A 12,581-nucleotide genomic window follows, 5' to 3' on the forward strand; every position below is an offset into this window, starting at 1 on the left:
AGTGAGATTACTAAAGAGAAGACAGTGAAAAAGGTGGCCTAGAAAATTTATTAAGCAAATGGATGAAGGGAGGGGATGAGAGAAAGATAAAACGGTGGTTGAGGGGTTAAAAATACTGCAAGAAGTGGTGGGACTGCTTCTGGATTAGTTACTACGTTTTCACAACAATTTGCTCTAATGTGTGTGCAATAGGTTATTTAGACGAGGCCGTATTTTTCAGGGTTATGGCTGTAACTCTGAGAAGAATTATTAATCTCTGCTTTGGATTATTAAACTCCATACATAACTTTTATTAAAATTCCACTCCTTTCTCAGCTACCCATTATGATATTCCTTGTTCTAAAATAATTCTCCTTTGACGAACCATGAGAGATGATGGACTCTGAAAAACAAACTGAAGGTTCTAGAGGGAAGGGGGGATGGGTTAGCCTGGTGATGGGTATTGAAGAGGGCACGTTCTGCATGGAAAAAAAAAAAATAAAATAATTCTCCTTTGTTAAATGATCCATTGCTTTCCTTAAAAAAAAAAAAAAAAGAAGGCAGTGAGAAGCAGATCTCTGGAAGAGATCTATTTCTTCTTTTTTTTTTCTTGTTACTCTGCAAAAACAACAGAAGGATTCCTGGAATAAGGGAAAATCTATCTTCTTGGACTTCCCCCATTGTAAAAGTGTGGGAAAACGTCATTTTCAAAATAAGCAGTAAAAAAGAATTGCAGCCAAATTTCATGCCAAATTATTAGAAGAAGTAAAGGAATAAGGGGCAGAATAAAATCCCCATACACTATGATGAAAACACTTCAGAAAGACATGCCAACAAATTGGGAAACTGTAAAATCTAATATTTTAAAATAAGCTAAAAAATTTTAAGCCATTAAAAAAACACATAAATTAGCATTAGAAAAACTCAAAAAATGCAAAATAAGAACCTGGGGTTTTATTTTATTTATTTTTTTAAAGTTTTATTTATTTATTTTTAGAGAGAGAGAGAGTGGAGGGGGGAAGGGCAGAGGGAGAGAGAGAATGAATCCTCAAGCAGACTCCCTGCTGAGCGCTGAGCTCAGTCCCATGAACCTGAGATCATGACCCCAATCCGAAATTAAGAGTCGGACACTTAACCAACTGAGCCACCCAGGTGCCCCAGAATCTGGGGTTTTAAAGCAAAGATGCCAAGAACTTTGCTAAATTTCTTTCATCTCTTCAAAGATCAACTTGAGCCAACTCTTAGGCTTTGCCATGGCCCTCAGCAACGTGGAAACACAATAGCAGATTAGGCATGATAGCTTTCATTGAACAAGAGACAATGAGAAAGCAGAAGGAAAAGAGGCAAAGGCAAAGGAAATGTAAAACACTAGAAAGGTTCTCTTGTGCAAACAAAAAGACTGAATGTGACAGAATATCACAAAAGGAAAAAAATGCAGATTGTGTAGCAGAAGGAAATTTAAATGCCCAACTTGAACCAAGCAAATTTAAAAGTCTTCTGAGCCAGAAATGACCTTATTACAGACCTAAGAGAAGCAAAACAGATGCTCAACAAGGTGGTAAAATGTACAACGAGGCACTGAGTGCTGGAAGCACCGCTCTCCTGCTATAGCTTCTAATGACTGTTCATTGCAGGAATCAGGACTTCCTTTTAGTAAAGGCTAAAGTGTAAAACAATGATCCCTATAGGCAAAATTGCTGAAGCCTAAATTGATCAGGAGGCATGCCTGTCTGAGTAAATAGCCAGCTGTGTTGAAATCCGTAATAGAGGTCACAAAATAAAGTTTTCCAATACCCTAAAGAGCCAGCTGGATCTGTTAGTTCAGGAATGATGCCAGAAGTATGGTGAGCCTTGTTTGATATGAATAGCAACAGAAAGTTTTGGGATTAAGCCTGTGGGAGGTGGAGCTTTCTCCACTGCATATGACTATATTATGAAAGCATCTGATATTTGGAAAAAACAAGATTTTTCTATGTCACCCCCTCTTTGTTCTGATATAGTTCTATATTTATCAGTGGAATACCTCTTCCATAGCTATTGCCTTTGTTCTAACCATTAACACAGGGAGAAAGATGTACTTGAACAAACCGGAACATGCCTCCGATTCTAGAAGTAATACAACTTTCAGTGGTTTTGAGCATGAGGTAGAGGGGATCAGACAATGGTTGTATGACTTACCCAGTCTTCTGCCCATTCTCTAACTCCAGAGATCTAATTTAGAAAGTTTTAAGTAAGACAGACCAGAGACTGGACTCGAGTCCTCTCAGTCCTGACCACAAAATACAGCGTTCCCTGAGAGCTGAAACCCTCTGCCTCTTGAGTAGCATGACCTACAGCAGCATGCTTACCAAAGGAGGGACTCCACTAGGAAGACTGGCAAAGACCAAACCAAACCAGTCTGCACCAAGGTGGACTCCAGGGCTGACCTTTCACTGACTTGTTCCCTCATTAAAATACTAAAAATCGCACTCGTGGTGGGGATTTAACATGCTAATGAGACATGATGATGCATGGCAAAACATGTTCCGTCCACTGAAACTTTGTGCCCAACTTCCTGTATCTCCCTGCCCCTACATGCTTAGATATCCCTCCTTTCACACCTCAGTCTCTTTAAAAATTTTCCCCAGCCTTTGTTTGGAGAGCCAGCATGAAGGACTTTTTCCTTCGTGCTATCTCCTTTGTGCTTAAGCATAAGCCCCGATAAAAGCCTTGCCTGGGACTTCCAACTTGGTCTCTAGGATATTTATATTGCTGGGAGAGCCCAGGGACCTGAGTGGGTAACATAAGCCCCTGTAAGTCTCTGCTATTTTGATTTAATATGCATGTGGCAAGCATTCATTATAGCAGGAGTAGCTTCTGTTATTTGGGCCTAGTAGTTTTCCTCATATGTAAATGTGCTTTATTTAATAAAACAAAAGTTTATGTGGGGGAAAAAATGAGGGACCTCAAGACGTAACTTAAAAAAAATATTTAAGGAAACATAAACAAGAAACACAAGAGCATATAAAAGCAACAAATAATGTTTTAGCAGAAATCGAAGTTTAAGAGGAGAAAAATGTTAAAAATCAAAAAGAAATGAAGAAGGAGGTGAAACAGATTTGAGAGAAAGTAACAGATAAAAAAGACAAGTTCCTACATATGTATGCCAGAAGTACCCAAGGGAAAGAACCAGAGCAATAGAACAGAACAAAGTAATCCAAGAAAATTTTCCTGAAGGAAACAAAACAAAACAAAACAAAACAAAAAAGCCTGGAAAATATATTGAAAAGCATATCTGGAAACAGTGACACCAAAATGGCCAACATCAAGAATTATTCTAGTAAAACAAATGAATTTTAAAGGAAAACTTTATTCTTTTGTATCAAGGCAAACAACAACAACTGATCACTTACGAGAGAAAGGATGTCAATTGCCAGATCTTTCTACCTCAACCCTTTATGGGTTGAAGATAATAGAGTGACATATTTAACACACTCAAGGTAAGAAAATGTGACCTAAGGGTTTTGTACCATGCAAACTTATATTCAAGAATAAAGACCATAAACAAACAGTTATAAACATTCATGAACAAAACAAATATTGTTTCCATGCCCCTTTCTATCTACTAGAGAATGAGCTTCAAACAACCAAAATGGCTAGACAGACTTTGACATCAACATCAGGACTGGTGGTGAGCATTGCATATATATTGACCTATGGAACTAAGACTAAATAATGGATATAAAGGAGAGAGTATAATATGTTATTGGTCACATGGTCTAATAAGGTAGACAATACAGCTATCAAACATAGGAGGAGTAGGTGTGAGATGCGGAGAACATATGAAAAGTAGGAAAAGCTAGCTGATTACCTTATAGCTATTACGTGGAAATAAGAGGATATTACTTCACTTCAGATGCTGGGAGAGAGAAAGAGGAGGAGGGAAGAAGAGGTGGTTAGCCAATTTCAATTATTTCTCATAGTAGAGAACAAAAAGAAAATTACTAAGGGTATGATATAAAGGTATTCGTATACAAGCAGCCATCGAAGCAAAAATACAAATTTTACCAGTAAAAGAAATGCTGAGAGAAAAAGAGAAGGAGGGAGGGAGTAAGGAGAGAGGAAACAAAGATTATTTGTATAAAACACTTACTATGTATGTATAAATATAATATGAAGACAATATGGCAGTATGGAAGTCCTAGCCAGAGCAGTTACACAAGAAAAAGAAATAAAAGGCATCAAAATTGGAAGGAAAGAAGTGAAACTGTCACTGTTTGCAGATGACATGATATCATATACAGAGAATCCAAAAGACTCCATCAAAAAACTGTTAGAACTAACAAAAGACGGGGCGGGGCGCCTGGGTGGCTTAGTAGGTTAAGCATCTGTCTTCAGCTCAGGTCATGATCCTGGGGTTCTGGGAACCAGGCCCCCCTTGGGCTCCTTGGTCAGTGGGGAGCCTGCTTCTCCCTCTCCCTTTGCCCCTCCCACTGCTCATTCTCTCTCGTATCTCTATTTAAAAAAAAAGTAATAAAAAAAAAAGAACTAACAAAAGAGTTCCGTAAACTTGCAGGATACAAAAGTAATATACAGGGGCGACTGGGTGGCTCAGTTGGTTAAGCAACTGCCTTCAGCTCATGTCATGATCCCAGGGTCCTGGGATCAAGCCCCACATCTGGCTCCCTGCTCGGCGGGAAGTCTGCTTCTCCCTCTCCCACTCCCCCTGCTTGTGTTCCCTCTCTTGCTGTCTCTCTCTGTGTCAATTAAATAAATAAATAAAATCTTTAAAAAAAAAAAGTAATATACAAAACTGTCGTTTTTATGCATTAATAATGAACTATCAGAAAGAGAAGTTAAGAAAACAATCGCATTTGCAATTGCATCAAAAAGAATCAAATACCTAGGAATAAATTTATCCAAGGAGATGATAGATTTATATACTGAAAACTGTAAGACATTAATGAAAAAAGTTAAAGAAGACACAAATAAATGGGATGATGTTCCATGCTCACGGATTAGAATAATTAATATTATTAAAATGTATATAATAACCAAAGCAATCTATAGAGTCAATGCAATTTTTTCAAAATTCCAATGGCATTTTTCACAGAAATAGAACAAACAATCCTAAAATTTGGCGTGGAACCACAAAAAAAACCTGAATAATCAAAACAAATATTGAGAAAGAACAAAGTTGGAGGCATCACGCATCCTGATTTCAAACTATACTATAAAGTTATAGTAATCAAAACAGTATGATATTAGCATAAAAACAGACACATAGATCAGTGAAACAGAATAGGGAGCCCAGAAATAAACCCACACATATATCGTCAATTAATATACAACACAGGCAAGAATATACAATGAGGACAGTCTCTTCAATAAATGGTACTGGGAAAACTGGACAGTAACATTCAAAAGAATAAAACTGAACCAGTATCTTATACCATCACAAAAATGAATTCATAATGGATTAAAGAGTTGAACATAAGGCCTGAAACCATAAACCTAATACTTATGGAAGAAAACATAGATGGTAAGCCTCTGCAATTATTTTCTTGATAACAGTTTTTTAATGACATATCTTAAATATTTCTTTCCCCTTTCCATTGGCACAGAAATGCAAAACACAGTAAGACGTGTCTTACTGATTACAGTAAAGCACTTACAAAGTGCTTTTCTTTAATCAGTGTTCTCCATACGCTGAAATTGTAACTAGCCAAAGATTAATAGCTACTTTCTCCTAGGGCACTTGTAATTCAAAAGAACATAAATCAAAATCAAGTTAATCAAGCTATGCAATCCGTTATATTTAGTATTTCTCCGTGCAATGAAATGTTGGTTAAATCCATAGCTAGAATATTCCCCTTATCAAATAAAGGCCCTAGTAAAATCAGCACACTTGTTTGAGAATGATATATGAAACTGTACAGTTCATTCAACCAATTTCACATGTAAAAAGTTTCTTACTCAAATTTGAAAACATGTTAATACTTAAATTCCCAAATTTCTTTTTCTTTAAAAGATTTTATTTATTTATTTGACAGAGACACAGCAAGAGAGGGAACACAAGTAGGCGGAGTGGGAGAGGGAGAAGCAGGCTTCCCGCGGAGGAGGGAACCCGATGAGGGGCTCGATCCCAGGATCTTGGGATCATGACTTGAGCCGAAGGCAGACTCTTAACGACTGAGCCACCCAGGTGCCCCATTTCTGAAGTTTCTTAATCAGTGAATTCTTAATCAGTTTAGTAGAGTGTATAGGCTAAATTTACACTAACATCATTCATTACATGAGATTTAATGAAATTAATACCAATGAACTAGTACTAACACAGGTAGGTTATTTCTTTAGACAATATATAAGAAGCTATTTAATAAGTTATCCCCAGAATTTTTAAATAAGTTTAATTATCCAGGTGCAGAAAAAAGTTAACATAGTTAAGTCCTAACTTAAAAAGCTTAAGTCCTTACTTAAAAAGTCTGCCCTTAGCTGACATCTGGGAACATGGATTTCTGGAAGGTTCCTACTGTTAACTGATATTATGGCTCACAGTATCTAAAATGTTTGTACAAACAATATAATTTCTGCAGATTCCTGCTTTTCTTCTAAGAATCTAAAATTTGGGTATGTGCCAGGCAGGGGATGCTTATATGATCAGACCCCAATTAAAACCTTGGGTGTTCATTCTCTAGAGAGCTTCCCCGGTTGGCAACATTTTGCACAATTTGTCACAACTTGTTTCTTGAGGAATTAAGCACATCTTGTGTGACTCCCCTGGAAGAGGAATCTTGGAAGCTTACATCCGGTTTACCTGGAACTTAGCCCCATGTACCTTTTCTCTTTGCTGGTTATGCTTTATATCCTTTCACTATAATAAATCGTAACCATGTGTATGACTACATGCTGAGTCCTGTGAGTTTTCCTAAAGAATTTCCAAAACTCAGAGTGGTCTTGAGGACTCCCAACACAATCTCCTAATCTACTTTTACAAGAATCACTTAATTTGAGGATTAGTTGTTTGCACCTCAAGATAGGAAATGACTTCTAAATGCATTATTAGGGTGCCTGGGTGGCTCAGTTGGTTGAGCGACTGCCTTCGGCTCAGGTCATGATCCAGGACTCCCTGGATCGAGTCCCGCATCGGGCTCCCTGCTCGGCAGAGAGTCTGCTTCTCCCTCTGACCGTCCCCCCTCTCATGTGCTCTCTCTCTCTCTCTCTCTCTCTCATTCTCTCTGTCTCAAATAAATAAATAAAAAAAATCTTAAAAAAAATAAAAAATAAATAAATGCATTATTAATGAAAATTTAGGGATTCTCTAAGCACTGTCAAGAAATCTATAACGATTGTAACTGTAACTTATGATTTTGGTAACAGTGGTGTAACCAACGTTAGAAAGCATTGGTAGGAAATTATCTTTCAGTTGTTGTCAGGATGTTATCCAAAATGACATTTGACTCATTGTAAGAGTGCCCTCTTTATGAGGCAGGACCCCTGGGCAAAATTTGGATCTCTTTTGACTAAATTAGGCTTACCTTGAATCTATGCTTTGCTTTTATATTACAGTGACTCTAATGACTGGTTGAGGTTTTTTTAAACTTTAGAAAACTAGTAAATTGCGACCCAATCTAAACTGTACAGGATGGTATCCCATACATGTTTCTCTGCACTAAGCTCATTTTAGCTATCATATTTTCTGACTCATATTTTTTTTGAGAGAGAGAGAGAAAACGCACCAGTGTGGGGGAGGGGCACCAGAGAATCTTAAGCAGGCTTCATGACCAGTATATAGCCTGACACAGGGCTTGATCTCATGACCCTAAGATCATGACCTGAACTGAAATGAGGTATCAGATGCTTAACTGACTGAGCCACCTAGGCGCCCCTACTCATACTTTTTATGTGTCCTAACCTCCTCAGTAGTTTTCTAACTCTTTTATTGTTTGCATTGTTGCCAGACATTTCAAAACTTTTCAGATGAGCCATATAGGAAGGAACTTTTCAGATAAGCAATACAGGAAGGAAGAAAAGGAGTACTGAATCTATAATGCATCTGAAGAAAGAATAGTGGGGAAAAAAGGCAAACGGTTAATACTGGGAAATGAGAACCAAAGACTGAAAATTCTAGATGCCAAGCACTTTTAAAATCAAGGTAGTATGTTGGAAGTTTCAATTCCTTTAAATAAATGTGACTATTTTGCCTTCTTTCTCATAAATCTGATAAGTTAACTTGTCTCAGTAGCAGACTATATGAAAACACTTGGACTTTGCTTGATGAGTTCAAGGGCAATGTATTCCCTTTTGGAAACTAAAAGCTCATTAATACCTTTTCCAACTTAAGAATAAGTTTTCATTTTCCCAAAAGTTTACATTTAAGAGCAAGTGTTTAAAATTTGAAACACATTTTCCCACAGAAATGTTATTACAAACAATGGTTAATTGCCAGGCCATCTCAGTGAACTCATTAAACTCATAAAAAGCAAAAGTAGACATTGGCAATGAAAATAGTATAAAACTGTATTATGGAAAAAAAAAACCCTTGCCTTTTAAATACAAAAGTTAAATTTCAACATGCAGTTTAAATGTATTCTAATCAGATCCATTACCCACAGTGTTTGAGCCAGGGCTTCACTTTGGGACTCTGCATAAAACACTGCAAATGGAGAGGGGTGGAGTGGAAGGTTTTGAATTTGGGTGAGTGGGACATGGAGAGACCCTATGCACAGTCTGGGAAGGTAAGTACATTGTATTTCCCAGCTTGGGGTGGAGGTGGTTTCTACTCTTGATTTCCAGGAGTACAATGAAGTTGGTACCCCACAGAATGGAAAAGGGATGGAAAGGGGATTTTGGCTTCTCAGAATCCTAGAATCATTAATGTGCTACTATCCAGAGGGTGGGTAATAGGGTATATCTCTAGGCAGCTGGTAAGCATGAATGACCAGCTGGCTAACTCTTTAAGCAGGTGGGTTCTGAGTACCATAGGTGGGCAGCAACAGGCAGTAGATCCGGGACCCTCTTAGCGGTGTGCTTCCTGGCAGAGGAGAAAGAAACAAAGTGGATTCACATAGGGGACCTGTGGAAATGCTGACAGTGCAAAAAAGACATAAATTTCCAACAGGGAAGATCAGAAGAGGAAACAAAGGTATAAGAGGTGTTTCTTGCGTCAATGCCAGCCAACATGTTAGACTCAACTGGGCTCACATTTGATGTTATTTCAGGTTTGCCTATCCTGGTTTGGGGAGGCACTTTACAAATAATCCTGCTTCTAAACACTACATATTTGTTAAATTAAAATAAGTAAGAAAATATTATACCATAAAAAGAACCATAAGGACTTTTCAAAAACATACTTAAATATTTTTAAAATCATATATTTTCACTTTTTTTTAAAAAACTATACTTATTTATGGAGTGCCTGGGTGGCTCAGTCATTAAGTGTCTGCCTTAGGCTCAGGTCATGATCCCAGGGTCCTGGGATGGAGTCCTGCATTGGGCTCCCTGCTCTGCGGGAAGCCTGCTTCTCCCTCTCCCACTCCCCCTGCTTGTGTTCCCTCTCTTGCTGTGTCTCTTTCTGTCAAAAAAATACATAAAATCTTAAAAAAGAACTATACTTATTTATTATGAATCATGGACATCAACAAAAGAAAATTTTTAACCTGCTCTTCCACCCTCTCTCTAGACACGCTCTCCACTAGTAGCTTAGAAGCTGGCAGACATCCTTCCATACACTGGTATTTTTCCATTAAGGATTCAAATACATATGAATGCATCTTTACATCATTTTATAAGACATAAAAATATGTAATGATAATATCCCAAAGGCAAATCGGAGTAGGTATATGATATGTTATAGCATAGACAGGACAAATTTATTCAACCATTCATTCATTGACAGGTATTCACTCTTTCATTTATTTTGTGTTTTTGCCACTGGAAATGCTACAATAAAAATCTTCATTCATATATCTTGTGCTATTCAAATTTATGCTCACTTGTATTATGACCAACACTCCAAATAGCTCACCAGCTCACCACAAGAAAAGTTTGCTTCTAGTTTGCACCACTGTCTGATGCAAGTCAGGTTATTATTTCAAGGCGTCTGCCTCCAGTAGTGATTCAGGGATCCATCTTACGCTTTTGTTCTCAGAGAACTTCATTTCCAATAGCAAGGATGTGAGAGAGCTTGGAAGATGAGAAGGATGTTAACTAAAATTTTTAATTTGCGTGTATTTGATACACAATATTACATTAGTTTCAGGTGTACAACATAGTGATTTGACAAGTCTCTATGCTATGACAAACTCACAAGTATAGCTATCATCTGTCACCGTACAATAGCATTGACTTTATTTCCTGTTTTGTGCCTTTTATTCCTGTGACTTATTCATTCTGTAGCTGGAAGTCTGTATCTTCCCTGCCCTTTCACGCATTTTGCCCATTCCTCAACACCCCTCCCCTCTGGCAACCATCAGATTTTCCCCTGTATTCACAGGTCTGATTCTGCTGTTTATGCATTTATGTTTTTTAGATTCCACATGTGAGTGAAATCATATATTTGTTTTAGTCTGACTTATTTCATTTAGCATAATATCCTCTAGGCCAATCCACATTGTCACAAATGGCACAATCTCCTTTTTTATGACTGCATGATATTCGTGTGTGTGTGTGTGTGTGTGTGTGTGTGTGTGTGTGTGTATGTGTGTACACACATCTTTTATCCATTTGTCTACTGATAGGCCCTTGGGTTGCTTCCATATCTTGATTATTGTAAATAATGTTGCAATAAACATAGGGGTACATATGTTTTCAAATTAGTGTTTTCATTTTCTTTGGGTAAATACCCAGGAGTGAAATTATTGGACCATGTACTGTTCTATTTTAAATTTTGGGGGGAATTTCCATAGTTTTCCACAGTGGCCTTCCTAATTTGCAGTCCCACCAACCGTGTATGAGGCTGCCTTTTTCTCCACACCTTTGTCACTTGTTATTTCTTTCGAGTTTAGCCATTCTGACAGGTGTAAGGTGATACCTCATTGTGATTTTGATTTACATTTCCCTGATGACTAGTGATTTTGAGCATTTTCTCATATGTCTATTCGCCAGAAGATGAGAGGGATTTATGACGAAAACTGGATGTGGCTTTACACACTTCTGCCCTGATTCCATTGGCTACAACCCAATCGTGAGGTCCTTACCTAACTGCAAGGGAGGCTGGAAAATGCAGTCTTCCTGTGGGCCCAGACAGAGGAAATGGATGACATTCAACCAATTTTGCCAAATATCTTTACGTACTGGTAACTTTATTTCAAAGGATTTATTTCCAGACTAACATTTCTGGACTATGAAATTTCTATATTGTGTGTCATCACTTTGCATAAGGACCGTAAGAACTCCTATTTCTGTCAGCAGAGTAAGAATACTCAGCACCATTCTTGCTTTTCGAAATCTCCTCTCTAAGTGCTAGAAGACTAGAAACTGAATTGACCAGATTCTGTCACCAGGGTCCTGGTTTAACTTCCACCAATAAGAGGCGTTCTTGCTGTGAAATTAGGAAGGGCAAAGAAAGCAAGGAGACTTTATTTCATTACACACGTTGACACATGACAGAAATGGCACGCACTGTGGCTTCCAGGTATGTCCTGCATCGTGCAGAGATTATTGGCTGTGGTTTCCCTGACCCTGCACCACTGGATTTTACAAGCCAGCAGTAATTTCTATTGACTTTTTCCTTCAGTCTGGTAGGTTAGCGAGCATCTCACTTCTTGTATAAAATCTCTTCCTACTTGAAATATTTAAAGCAATTTTTTTCCAGAGCGAGAACTAACTTATACATCCACCTAGCATTTGTCTTTTGTCTTGTCTTTAATGGCCCGGGTTTTTTTTCCACATATAATTTTTTAATTCTCGAATTTCAAGTGTATCTATGTTGTATGTTATAGCTTTGGAACTGCTGTCTGCCTAAACCTTAGTGAACATAAATATTCTGTAAAACTTTTTACAGAATACTTTTTAAAATTTTTATATTTTAAAGGCATTAATCCATCTGGAATTTACTTTTGCATATGTTGTGAGTGCTAGTATAATTTATTAAATAAATCACATTTTCCCACCCAACTGAAATACCATCCATCTCCCAAATGGCTGGATCTATTTCTAGGCCACCTAGCCTAGTCCAGTGAGCTATTTGTTTATTCCTAAGCAATGCCATACAGTGTCCTTTGCTTGGCTTTATAAAATAGTTTAATAATTGTTTTATAAATTTAAATTCAATGGAAATTATCTAACAATAATTTGTGCTACCAAGTTAACTCAGTTATATATAGAACTCAAAATAAATCTTACTGTTCTATATCCGTGCATGTATCTGAACTTCCTATAAATGTTAATAACAGAAACAACTAAGTGCTTAGTTAATATAAGGCAGCAATGATCAGTCCTAACCTGATCCAAATGCTTGAGGAGTAGGCTCAGTCTTCTCACTGATTGCTGTTATGATAAATGAGATTAGAAAATTGAATTTGTAATGTTATTGTAATCAAATGCTACTTTTAAAATTTATATAGTTTATATAAAGGACTCCATAAAAGATTTTGTTTATAAAATGGGTACAATTATAAGTT

At 37.3% G+C, this 12,581-nt stretch overlaps 1 pseudogene; it reads left to right on the forward strand.

Annotated features, from left to right (window-relative positions):
- The first annotated feature begins 1,232 nt into the window (after window positions 1-1,232).
- On the forward strand, window positions 1,233-1,869 carry LOC114211506 (V-type proton ATPase subunit E 1 pseudogene; annotated as a pseudogene).
- Window positions 1,870-12,581: the final 10,712 nt, after the last annotated feature.

Source organism: Eumetopias jubatus, unplaced genomic scaffold (genome assembly GCF_037043125.1).
Source record: "Eumetopias jubatus isolate StellerSeaLion01/CBP00866 unplaced genomic scaffold, mEumJub1_p1.0 scaffold_3, whole genome shotgun sequence".
Classification (NCBI taxonomy): Eukaryota; Metazoa; Chordata; class Mammalia; order Carnivora; family Otariidae; genus Eumetopias; species Eumetopias jubatus.